This window comes from Microcaecilia unicolor, chromosome 9, assembly GCF_901765095.1.
Source record: "Microcaecilia unicolor chromosome 9, aMicUni1.1, whole genome shotgun sequence".
Lineage (NCBI taxonomy): Eukaryota > Metazoa > Chordata > Amphibia > Gymnophiona > Siphonopidae > Microcaecilia > Microcaecilia unicolor.
Window position 1 is genome coordinate 131,395,318 of NC_044039.1, and position 10,332 is coordinate 131,405,649.

The following is a 10,332-nucleotide window of genomic DNA, read 5'->3' on the forward strand; positions in this document are numbered from 1 at the left end:
AGAAGCTAGGAGGCGCAGCCATATTCAATGACGTGTAATTCTATGTTCTTGCAATGCACTTGCAATAAAACCATATCATTAGTGGGATCATTTTCGAAAGAGAAGGACGCCCATCTTTCAACACAAATCGGAAGATGGACGTCCTTCTCACAGAAACGTCCAAATCGGTATAATCGAAAGCCGGCTTTGGACATCCGGGGGTAAGTGTGCACATATGCACATACCCCCCAGTTCTATAAAAGTCACCAAAAATTGTACGCACTTGAGCATACAACTTAATTGAATAACGAGCTAATTAGTGCCAATAATTGGCTTTTTAACATGCAATTATTGGCACTAATGAGATTTAATTAGAATTTACATGCGTAAATTTAGGCAGGGGAACCGTGCCTAAAATTTATGAATGGCCTGAAAAAAAGGGCACAGAAATGTAAGGGTCATGGGTGTAATGGGGTTATTCCTAAAATTAACATGCGTTATAGAATAATGGGGATATGGGCTTACATTAGGTCCCTGATGGCGAACCTATGACACGCGTGTCAGTACTGACACGCGTAGCCATTTTCAGTGACACGCGGCCGCATGTGGCCGCATACAGAGAAGCAGCGGAGTTCCTTGCTGACACCCGGGGCGGATCGCCGATGCGCCCCCCCTCCCCCCCGGTGCAGCGCGACCTCCCCCCCCGGCGAAATCACCCGGAGCATGTTTACCCGCTGGGGGTGTGCCGTGTGCGCTCCTATTGGCTCCCTCCCTGCTGCTCCCTCTGCCCCGGCTCCTCACTTCCGGCCGGCGGAGCAGAGAGCAGCGGAATGCCGTGGGGGACGCATCTCTGAGGGCCCTGTGATCACCATTACCAGCAACCATCATCCAATCTACTGTTCTGGGGTGTCGTGGATTTGTAATTGACCACCATTACTGAGATAGGTGAGGGGGAGGCTGGGAGAGGCGAGGGCATGTGCTATGGGTGCCGTTTCCCGCCATTAGAAATAGCGGCAGCCATCTTAATTTACATAAGGTGGTCAGTTAGGCTAGTTAGGGCTAACAGGCTATCTATAATTCTATCTTCTGTCTCTGCCCCCCTGATGGAGAACTCAAAAAATAAAAAACCAAGGTTAAGTAAAGGAAGTGGTAGTAGCAGTAGCCGACCCTTTCAAGAGACATGGACCGAGATGTATGGCATTATAGAAAAAAATGGCAAATCATTTTGCGTTCTATGTACTGAAACGGTAGTAAGCAGAACGTGGAATATAAATAGACATTTTGAAACTAATCATTCCCAGCTCTTGAAAAAAAGTGAGGATGAACGGAAGGAATACATTTCCAGGCAGCTACACTTTTATAAGAGCCAATCTAAGTCCATCCTTAAATTTGTAAAAGGTTCTACAAATTTAACATCTGCAAGTTTGAGCATTGCTCACTCCATAGCTCAGCATGGAAAAGCACTCAGTGAGGGAGAATTTATTAAAGAAACTCTCCTAAGATGTGCACCAGTTCTATTTCACGATATGCAGAATAAAGATGCAATTATTAAGAGAATATCTGAGTTACCAGGAAATTTGGAGTGCCTGGATCCGATTACCAGACACTTTTAGCACCCTGAAAAATATAGCAATGGCTTTACTCACAATTTTTCCCTCTACGTACTTTTGTGAAACCTTATTCTCAGCGTTAAATAATATCAAAACCAACAAAAGAAACAGATTGACAGATGAAGTTAGTAGCGCTTGCTTGGGCTTGAAGTGTACAAAATACCAACCTTCAATTGAAGATTTAGCCAATGAAATTCAGCAACAAAAAAGTCACTAATAGGCAGATTAGTTAAAGAATTCCCCCTCCCCCTCACTTATCTTAGTTCACGGCACCCCACACAAGTTAAATAATATCAAGACCAACAAAAGAAACCGACTGACAGATGAACAAAGAAGTCACTAAGTAGGTAAGTTAAATAATTAGTTTTTGGTTTATTAAATACAGTTTTATATTACAATTATACATTTTTGTTATTTAAACTATAAATATCGCGAAATTATGGTTTTTTTCTCGAAGTGACACACCACCCGAGTTATGCTCGGTTTTTTGGCGAATTTTGACACACCAAGCTCAAAAGGTTGCCCATCACTGCATTAGGTGCACACATTTGCACCACGTTTGAGTTGGTGCAAATAGCCACACAAAAATTAGGCATGATTCCCAGGCATAAGCGTTACTCTATAAACCGCACCTAACTTTAAGCGTGGTTTACAGAATAGCGCTTTTTTTGGTGCCAATATTTTTGGCACCATATATAGAATTTAGTCCATATTGTGCAAGTATATGCTAGTGCTCAGTTTATAGAGATGCATCAGGAATGGCTCACTTTAGCTTCCTAAAAAGTCAGCATGGCAAGGGGTGTAATCAGGTCACGGGAAGTAAGGGGCCTTTTTACGAAGCTGCATTAGAATACGGGCTTAGCACAGTAGACTCTTGAATGCGTTACAATGTTGACACTTGGGACTGGGCACCACTTTCCTGGTATTATCTTTCCATGTGTTGTAGTGAATAGTGATTTAATAATTGGACTCTAACAGGCTTATTTTCGAAAGAGAAGGGTGCCCATCTTTCGACACAAATCGGGAGATGGGCGTCCTTCTCTCAGGGCTGCCCAAATCTGCATAATCGAAAGCTGATTTTGGGCGTCCCCAACTGCTTCCCGTCACGGGGACGACCAAAGTTCCCAGGGGCGTGTCGGAGGCGTAGCAAAGGCGGGACTGGGGCATGCCTAACAGATGGGCGTCCTCCAGTGATAATGGAAAAAAGAAGGGCGTCCCTGATGAGCACTTGGCCAACTTTACTTGGTCCATTTTTTCTTACGACCAAGCCTCAAAAAGGTGCCTGAATGACCACCGGAGGGAATCGGGGATGACCTCCCCCAGTGGTGACTAACCCCCTCCCACCTTGAAAAAAACAACTTTAAAAACTTTTTTTGCCAGCCTCAAATATACTCAGGTCCCTCGCAGTAGTATGCAGGTCCCTGGGGGGGAGGGGGGAGGTGTGTGTGTGTCAGCAGAGGCATAGCGAAGGCATGGACGTCCTTCTTTCAAACATTTTGGATGTCCTGAACTGCCCTCCCCCCCCACAGGGACTGCCAAATTTCAAGGGAGTGGAGGAGTGGCCTAGTGGTTAAAGCACTGGTCTTGCAATCCAGAGGTGGCTGATTCAAATCCCACTGCTGCTACTTGTGATCCAAAATCCAAATAAATAAAGGGGGTGTCAGAGGCAAAGGCATGGACATCCTTCTCACATAAACATCCACATTTTGGACGTCCTCAACTGCCCGTCACAGGGACGGAGGCATAGCTAAGGCGCCTAACACTTGGATGTCCTTCACCCACACTAAAAAAAAAAAAAGACGTCCCTGACGAGCACTTGGCCGTTTTCACCTGGACTTGCATTTTTTAAAGTTTGTAGATGGCAATTTATTTAAGGTTGTATATGGCTATTATACACACAGCTTGTCTGCGTGTAAGAAGCCGTCTTTGGTATGCGCAGAGCAGCCACACGTAATCTTGGCTGCTCTGCACTGGCTTCCCCTCCTTAGGAAGGAAATCGTGTGCAAATTAGCTAACAGCGAGCAGCTCATTTGCATGCAATTTCCTTCATGCATGCCCGTTCCTTTCCGAATCGCTAAGGGATCGGTAAGGGAAGGGCTTTTTCTGTTCAGTTAGTGCATCAGTTAGTCCATTGCAGTGCCCCCTAGGGTGCCCGGTTGGTGTCCTGGCATGTCAGGGGGACCAGTGCACTACGAATGCGGGCTTCTCCCACAACCAAATGAGTTGGATTTGGTTGTTTCTGAGATGGGCGTCCTCGGTTTCCATTATCGCCGAAAACCAGGGACGACCATCTCTAAGGTCGACCATCTCAACATTTATGTTGACCATCTCTAAGGTCGACCTAAATGCTGAGATTTGGGCGTCCCCGACCATATTATCGGACCAAAAGATGGCTGCCCATCTTGTTTCGATAATACGGTTTCCCTGCCCCTTCGCGGGGACGTCCTGCAAGGACACCCTCAGGAAAACTTGGGCACCCCGTTTGATTATGCCCCTCCATGTGATTTGACTGGGGGGGGGGTAGGTTTGGGGACGATTTTCTTTTTGTTATTGTTTTTTTGTGACCATCTGCTTCTGTATTTTATGGTTTATAAGACTCAATATAGGGGCTTCTAAAAATAAATAAATAAATATGGGTTTAGTGCATTTTAATGCATGCCAAGCCCATTTCTAACCTAGCAGTATTTAAGGCAGTTTTCAATTACTTTTATTTCAGGTCGTGCACTAATGTTCTCATTACGTTTTCTGAAAAAAGTTAATGCAGGAGCACTAAGCACCTCCTATTTAAAAGGCACTAAGGGGTCCTTTTACTTTTGTAAGCCCCACCCCCTCCTGAAAATGAAACCTCCAAACAAGTAAATCTGAGAGCCTTTCTAGTGTAGTTGCACCAGGCACTCAGAAAAATTTCTCAGGAACAGGGTGAGGAATACAAAATAATTTGAGTGAGATGGAAATGATTTTTAAAGTTTTTATTTAAAACTTCAGCTCAAATAATAAAAATGCATCAATGACTCTATCTTCACAAACATTTTAACACCTATTATGTGCAAGTTTCTCTAATGGATAAATTTCCTAATTACTTAAAAACATTCACAAGTTTAGCGACAACAATTTCTAACATTGGTTTCTCTTGTTTCTCCCCCAGATTTCTTTGTCCAGAAAAATATCAAAATCAGATAAGTATCTCTTCAATTTTCCTAACTCCTAAATCAAACAAGCATGCAATTAAATCTGATTAGTGATGGTGTACTGTCAAGAATTGATCCTTTGTTTATTTTTCTTTCCAGGTTCCTCTTCAGACGAATCTCAGGTAAGTATATATTCTACAATTCTGTCTTCTTCTTTCTCTCTTACTTTTGTGATACTCAAAAGGATACTTTTTCTAAGTTTGACTGTGTCAGCTTTCTTTCTTTTCTTTCTCTGTGGACGGTGGGTACCATTTGATGAGTTGTCACGTTGATCCCTGGCCAGGGACTGTACCTACTATCCTAAGCTTTTAATTAAATCAATAATAGAAAACCCTAATCCCTGACTGATAGGCAATAACCCATTTTCATCAAACTTTAAACACTTTCCTAACTAGCTGGCCCTTTTAAAAAAAAAAAAAAACAAACGTATAATTGAGTTTCCCTATTCTGTCCCTCCCACCATTAATTAAAAAAAAAACATTAAGTGAATGTGAAGCTCTACCTTGAATTACTGGAAGCATAGACTTCTTTAAAAGTAAAATTGCTTCCAATTTTTATATACCTCTGTCCCCTCAATATAGTGTACAAATACCTTTTTCTTCAAAGAATTGTGTTCCACAATTCTAATGAAACTTCTCACCTTAAATACTCCTTATCAAATTAAACAGACTTGATAAAGCATTAGTACTTTAATCCTATCAGCACTTATGTTAATATATGAAATAAGCGCTTTATCAAACTAAAATCCTGCTTTGTCAGTTTATGACTAATATTATTACACTAACAGGATTTAGATGCAACTCATATTTTGTTTTCTCAAACTGTCAGGTAACCCAGACTCTCACTAAAGCCCTTAATCCGCGTCTGGCTTTTTAATTTAAGTTAATACTAACAGGCACTCACTTCACATTCAACCATTACCTTCCCAACCCTCTCAAATCTGTTTTTTACAGATTTTCACTAAAGCTAGAGACAGACAGCTAACATATATATGTCTGCTCTGCTCTATCCTTACCTCCCAACTGCCTAACAGTAACATTTGGAACTCTGTCTATGTCATACACAGCACAAGCCCAGCACAAGCCTCTGCACTGCTCACTGTCTCCACACCAGATCCAGAAGAAGCCAGGTAATCTTTTAAACTTTAACCCATAGGGTTACACTAAGCTGTGGTAAAAAGGCCAAAAAAAGACATGGCCATGTGGTAAGATTGCTCTTATCGTATGGCCATGTTGAGGGGAGCACTTACCGCCACCCAATGAGGTGGCGGTAAGGACTCCTGTGCTAACTCGGAAGTAACCAGGTAGCGCTTGGCGTTGCCCAATTATCCCCGGGTAACCCCCTGCAGAAATATTTTTTGAAATTTCCACTAGTGCTGGAAATGCGAGTGGAACTACTGCCGGAACCATTTTGGGCCGGTGGTAGCTCCATATTGGCACACGGTAAGCCCGCGGTGGCCTTACTACTGCTTAGTAAAAAGGTCCCTAAGTGATCCTACATTAACTCTTCGTCACCTAGTTAGCATGCACTAATGCGAACACGCTAACTGGATAATGCTTCCATGTCCATTCTCCATCCTTGACAACACATTTTAGTAAAAGGACCCCTAAGTTAGGTACTCAGTGCTAATTTTCAGCTTAGGCACCTAACCTAAGGAAATTAACAGCAGGCCTAATTTAGGAACCTTAGTTTCAGGAGCCTAGCAGGAGCCTGTATTTAGGGGCTCAGCTTTTCAGGAATATTGACTTCATCGCAATTGAGATCTGAACCAGTTTGTAGTTCCATGTCCCATTAGGATCTCGGTCTTCACTCCCAGTCCTCGAGGGCTGCCCACAGGTTATGTTTTCAGCATATATCTAATCTGTAGGAAAGAAATTTGTATATAGGAGAGCTAGTACGCATGCAAGTCTCTCTCATGGATATTCATTTGGGATATCCTGAAACCTGACATGTTGGTGGCCTTTGATGACAGAGAGTGAAGACCGTGGTGCGAGGCTCTACCGTAGGGGTGGGCAATCTTTATATACAGAGGGCCACATGAATGTCAGTACTATCCCTAATATGCTGCACACAGAAAATTAACAAAAGCACCGTATAATTCATTGCCAACAAAACTCAATGTGAGGACTGAATGAACATAAATTATTATGAGAATGGTCTGCTACTATAAACTTCTGTCCTTCCAAACAGTTGTTAACACTATCAAACAATTCTTGTCCTATTGTTGTATCCTTCAACGGTTTCACTGTCAACAAAACTCTGGTTCATGATGCTTGTGTGGGCCATTTTCTGTGTATACTTCCTATAGTCTTGTGGGCCGCATAAGATTCAATGGCGGGCCGCAGGTTGCCCACCTCTGCTCTACTGCATCCAACAATATTTCTCATATAATATGTGATTTCTTGCATACTGCTTCATGTTTGTCACCAATAGAATGTGTTAGCTCATTGACCGATGGCATAAATTAGGACAACACGAGTGCTGCACTTGATAGTTCCTTTAATACCAACTGTTGGATCCTATTACCGTACAAGCATTTTTATATTTTGTGAAAACAATTTCTAAGCATAAAAAGTAAAAACCAGCATAAATTACACCATATATTACATTAGTGTACAGAAAAGAAAATATTACATCACTTTGTTAGGATCTGCAAACCTTATATATATATATATGTTTTTTGTATGTCTTTTAATACAGTTTAATTACGCAAATAGTCCTTTGTTTTTTTTTCATTAGGATCATACCAACCGAGGCCAGGCACATTTCTAGTAAATCCTCCACTTAACTCCATTCACGCATTGACATAGCACAATAATAAATCTGTTGTTTCTTTCTAGCTATTTGTAATATTACTGCAAAAAAGAAAAAAAATGCAGAGGCTCAGGGATGGCTCCAGTGTAAAGCTCCTCCACTCTTCCTCTCTGGTGATGATCAACTTTATGTAACAGCAGTTCCAATTGTTTCATCAGCAGTCTATCGCACAGGTGAAGTAACATTCATGTAAACGAAACAGTCTTTTTATGTGTAAAACAAAAGTGACTAAACTCGTTATATAACATTTGTTTCTTACCACAGATGTCCACAACAACATTGATGACCTAGATGACAGCCCTTCATCAGTCAACGAGAACTACCCAAGCTAAGCGTCTTTGGACCCTAACAGTGTTCCAGTGAATCTTTGACTAACAAAAAGTTATAAAGGCCCTTATTGCTTAAGTGGTGTATTCATTCAGTAGGTCCATATCTCGATGTCCCTTCCATAAGAAGGGCCTGAAGACTGTAGCCTATGAAAACCAGCATTGATTGTACAAGCATTAAGAGAACAGCATTAAGTAACGATGGAATCCAAGTGCTCATTACGATGTCATCCTGCCAACACAACAGTTTTGCTGCGTAACTGCCTGAATGTGAGTGTGTAAAGGCGTCAATACTGTATCTTTATAAGTAGGAATGCAAAGCCTGAGGTAGAAAGAACAGCTTTACTAACTATTGACAAGCAACTGAAAATAGTGATCAGAGACAGCATGAAACATTAACAGTAGAGAAAGCCAGGGCTATTCTGCAGCACAGTTCTGATACCGCATGAAAACAGAGCAAAACCAGTTGATAATACACTGATCAATTTTTTTTAACCTATCCACCATCATTGTTTCTCTTTGCCTTTCATGGGTACAGTACTGATAAATAATATATGGTAACTGATGTGCAGAGCCCATGGGACATCCATAATGTACTTTCAGATATTTTCCATTACGTTACCAAGAAGCCATGATGTTAACCCACAGATTATACTGTATATATTGAACAGATGGTGCACTTGATAAAGACTGTTTTCCACCCCCGTCAATAAAAGGGGAGCAGCAACAGCATTACAACAGCAACACTGGATAACAGATTTGTTACAGTAAGGATGTCATACATCGCAATGAAGCAATAGAGTTCCATTTTTCCAACCGACAATTGCAATGGTGATCTACAGCTTTGTGTCGGTCAGTATATGTTCAACTTCTGAATGAGCCTTTGTACCCGTCCAACCCCCCTCCCCCCCATAATTTCCACAATATCAAAAGATAGCAGAGGTACAGTCTCACAGTATTATGGGAATTAATGCTTCCAGTTAGCATAGTGTTCTATGAGAACACCATTACCATAGTACAGTGCTAGGTAGAATTACATGCCATGATAACATATGCATAAATTTATTTAACAGGCTTTTACTCTGCAAATTACATTTTCACATTAATAGTACCATTCCACTGGCTTATGTAACGTAAACTGAAGACTTCTGTTTCTCCCTCGTCCTGAAAATACCTCTTGGTCTTTTCTCCATTTCAGGTTTCTGATTATACTTGGTCATGATTGTGAGCCCTAAATATAGTTGGTAAGTCTTAAAATTAAATCGACTTACCTTAAGTATACTTTAAATTTGCTAGTTTTTAAGTTCATTCTATTGCCATCCCTCACAGTATGGTACATTCTGCATGCGGCCTTTATAGGAGTACATTTTCTGTGAGTCTGTGGGTATGTTATAACCATGGACGTTGCCCCAATTTTCAAAGTGCTAACTTGGGTGCCCCTAACCCTTACCGTTCAGTGAATCCAGACTGCCCCAATTTGACTGCCCCTATCGGACCGACCGTTCACTTGTCTATTAGATTGTAAGCTCTTTGAGCAGGGACTGTCTGTCTTTGTTAAATTGTACAGCGCTGCATATCCCTAGTAGCGCTCTAGAAATGTTAAGTAGTAGTAGTAGTACATTCACTTTGAAAATTTTCTCAGAAAAATGACCTGCACATGTTTGCATCTGCTAATTTGTGTGGGTAGTTTATCCAAGAAAAATATTCTCACATTTTTGAAAATCCAAAAGTATATATGTCCATGCAACCCCCTTCCCAATCCTACCACTAGGTACTTACTATTTTTTTTTTTTTTTTACTATGGGTAAAGTCATGGCTACAGTGGCCATATGTATGTAAGTTTACACATACATATTGTGGGCAATTTTCAAAGTCCATTTCCACAGATAAATAGTACAAATGAAGTTTGGGAGACTAAACCAGCCTGGAATCTATGGCTATAGAAGAGTGGGTCTCAACCAGCCAGTAAGGCTTTCAGGATACCCACAATGAATATGCATGAGATAGATCTGCATACAATAGATGTCATGCATTTTCCATCTCACAGATAGGCTGCAGAGAATACCTTCTCCTGCTTTAGACTTAGCCTGGCCTCAGAATGACATCCTATAGTATATCTCCTATCAAACTGAGCTCTCTTTTTCATCAAGCACTGCCATTTCCTCCCCTCACCCTCCCCACTGACAGTTTGAACTTCGTGGGTGTGGCTTGGATCTCTTTCAGGGAGAGAAAACTAACAACTTATAGCAGCAGCTTCAGAGAGCATTTTCCATCTCACAGATAGGCTGCAGAGAATACCTTCTGCTTTAGACTTAGCCTGGCCTCAGAATGACATCCTATAGTATATCTCCTATCAAACTGAGCTCTCTTTTTCATCAAGCACTGCCATTTCCTCCCCTCACCCTCCCCACTGAC

At 41.5% G+C, this 10,332-nt stretch overlaps 1 long non-coding RNA gene across 1 annotated transcript; it reads right to left on the minus strand.

Moving 5' to 3' along the window:
- Window positions 1-7,259: 7,259 nt before the first annotated feature.
- Window positions 7,260-9,943, minus strand: LOC115477486. Its single transcript, XR_003943337.1, has 2 exons — window positions 9,537-9,943; window positions 7,260-9,356 (listed from the first exon to the last, which is right to left on the minus strand). It is a non-coding gene; the product is annotated as an uncharacterized LOC115477486 (long non-coding RNA).
- Between the last annotated feature and the right edge of the window lie 389 nt (window positions 9,944-10,332).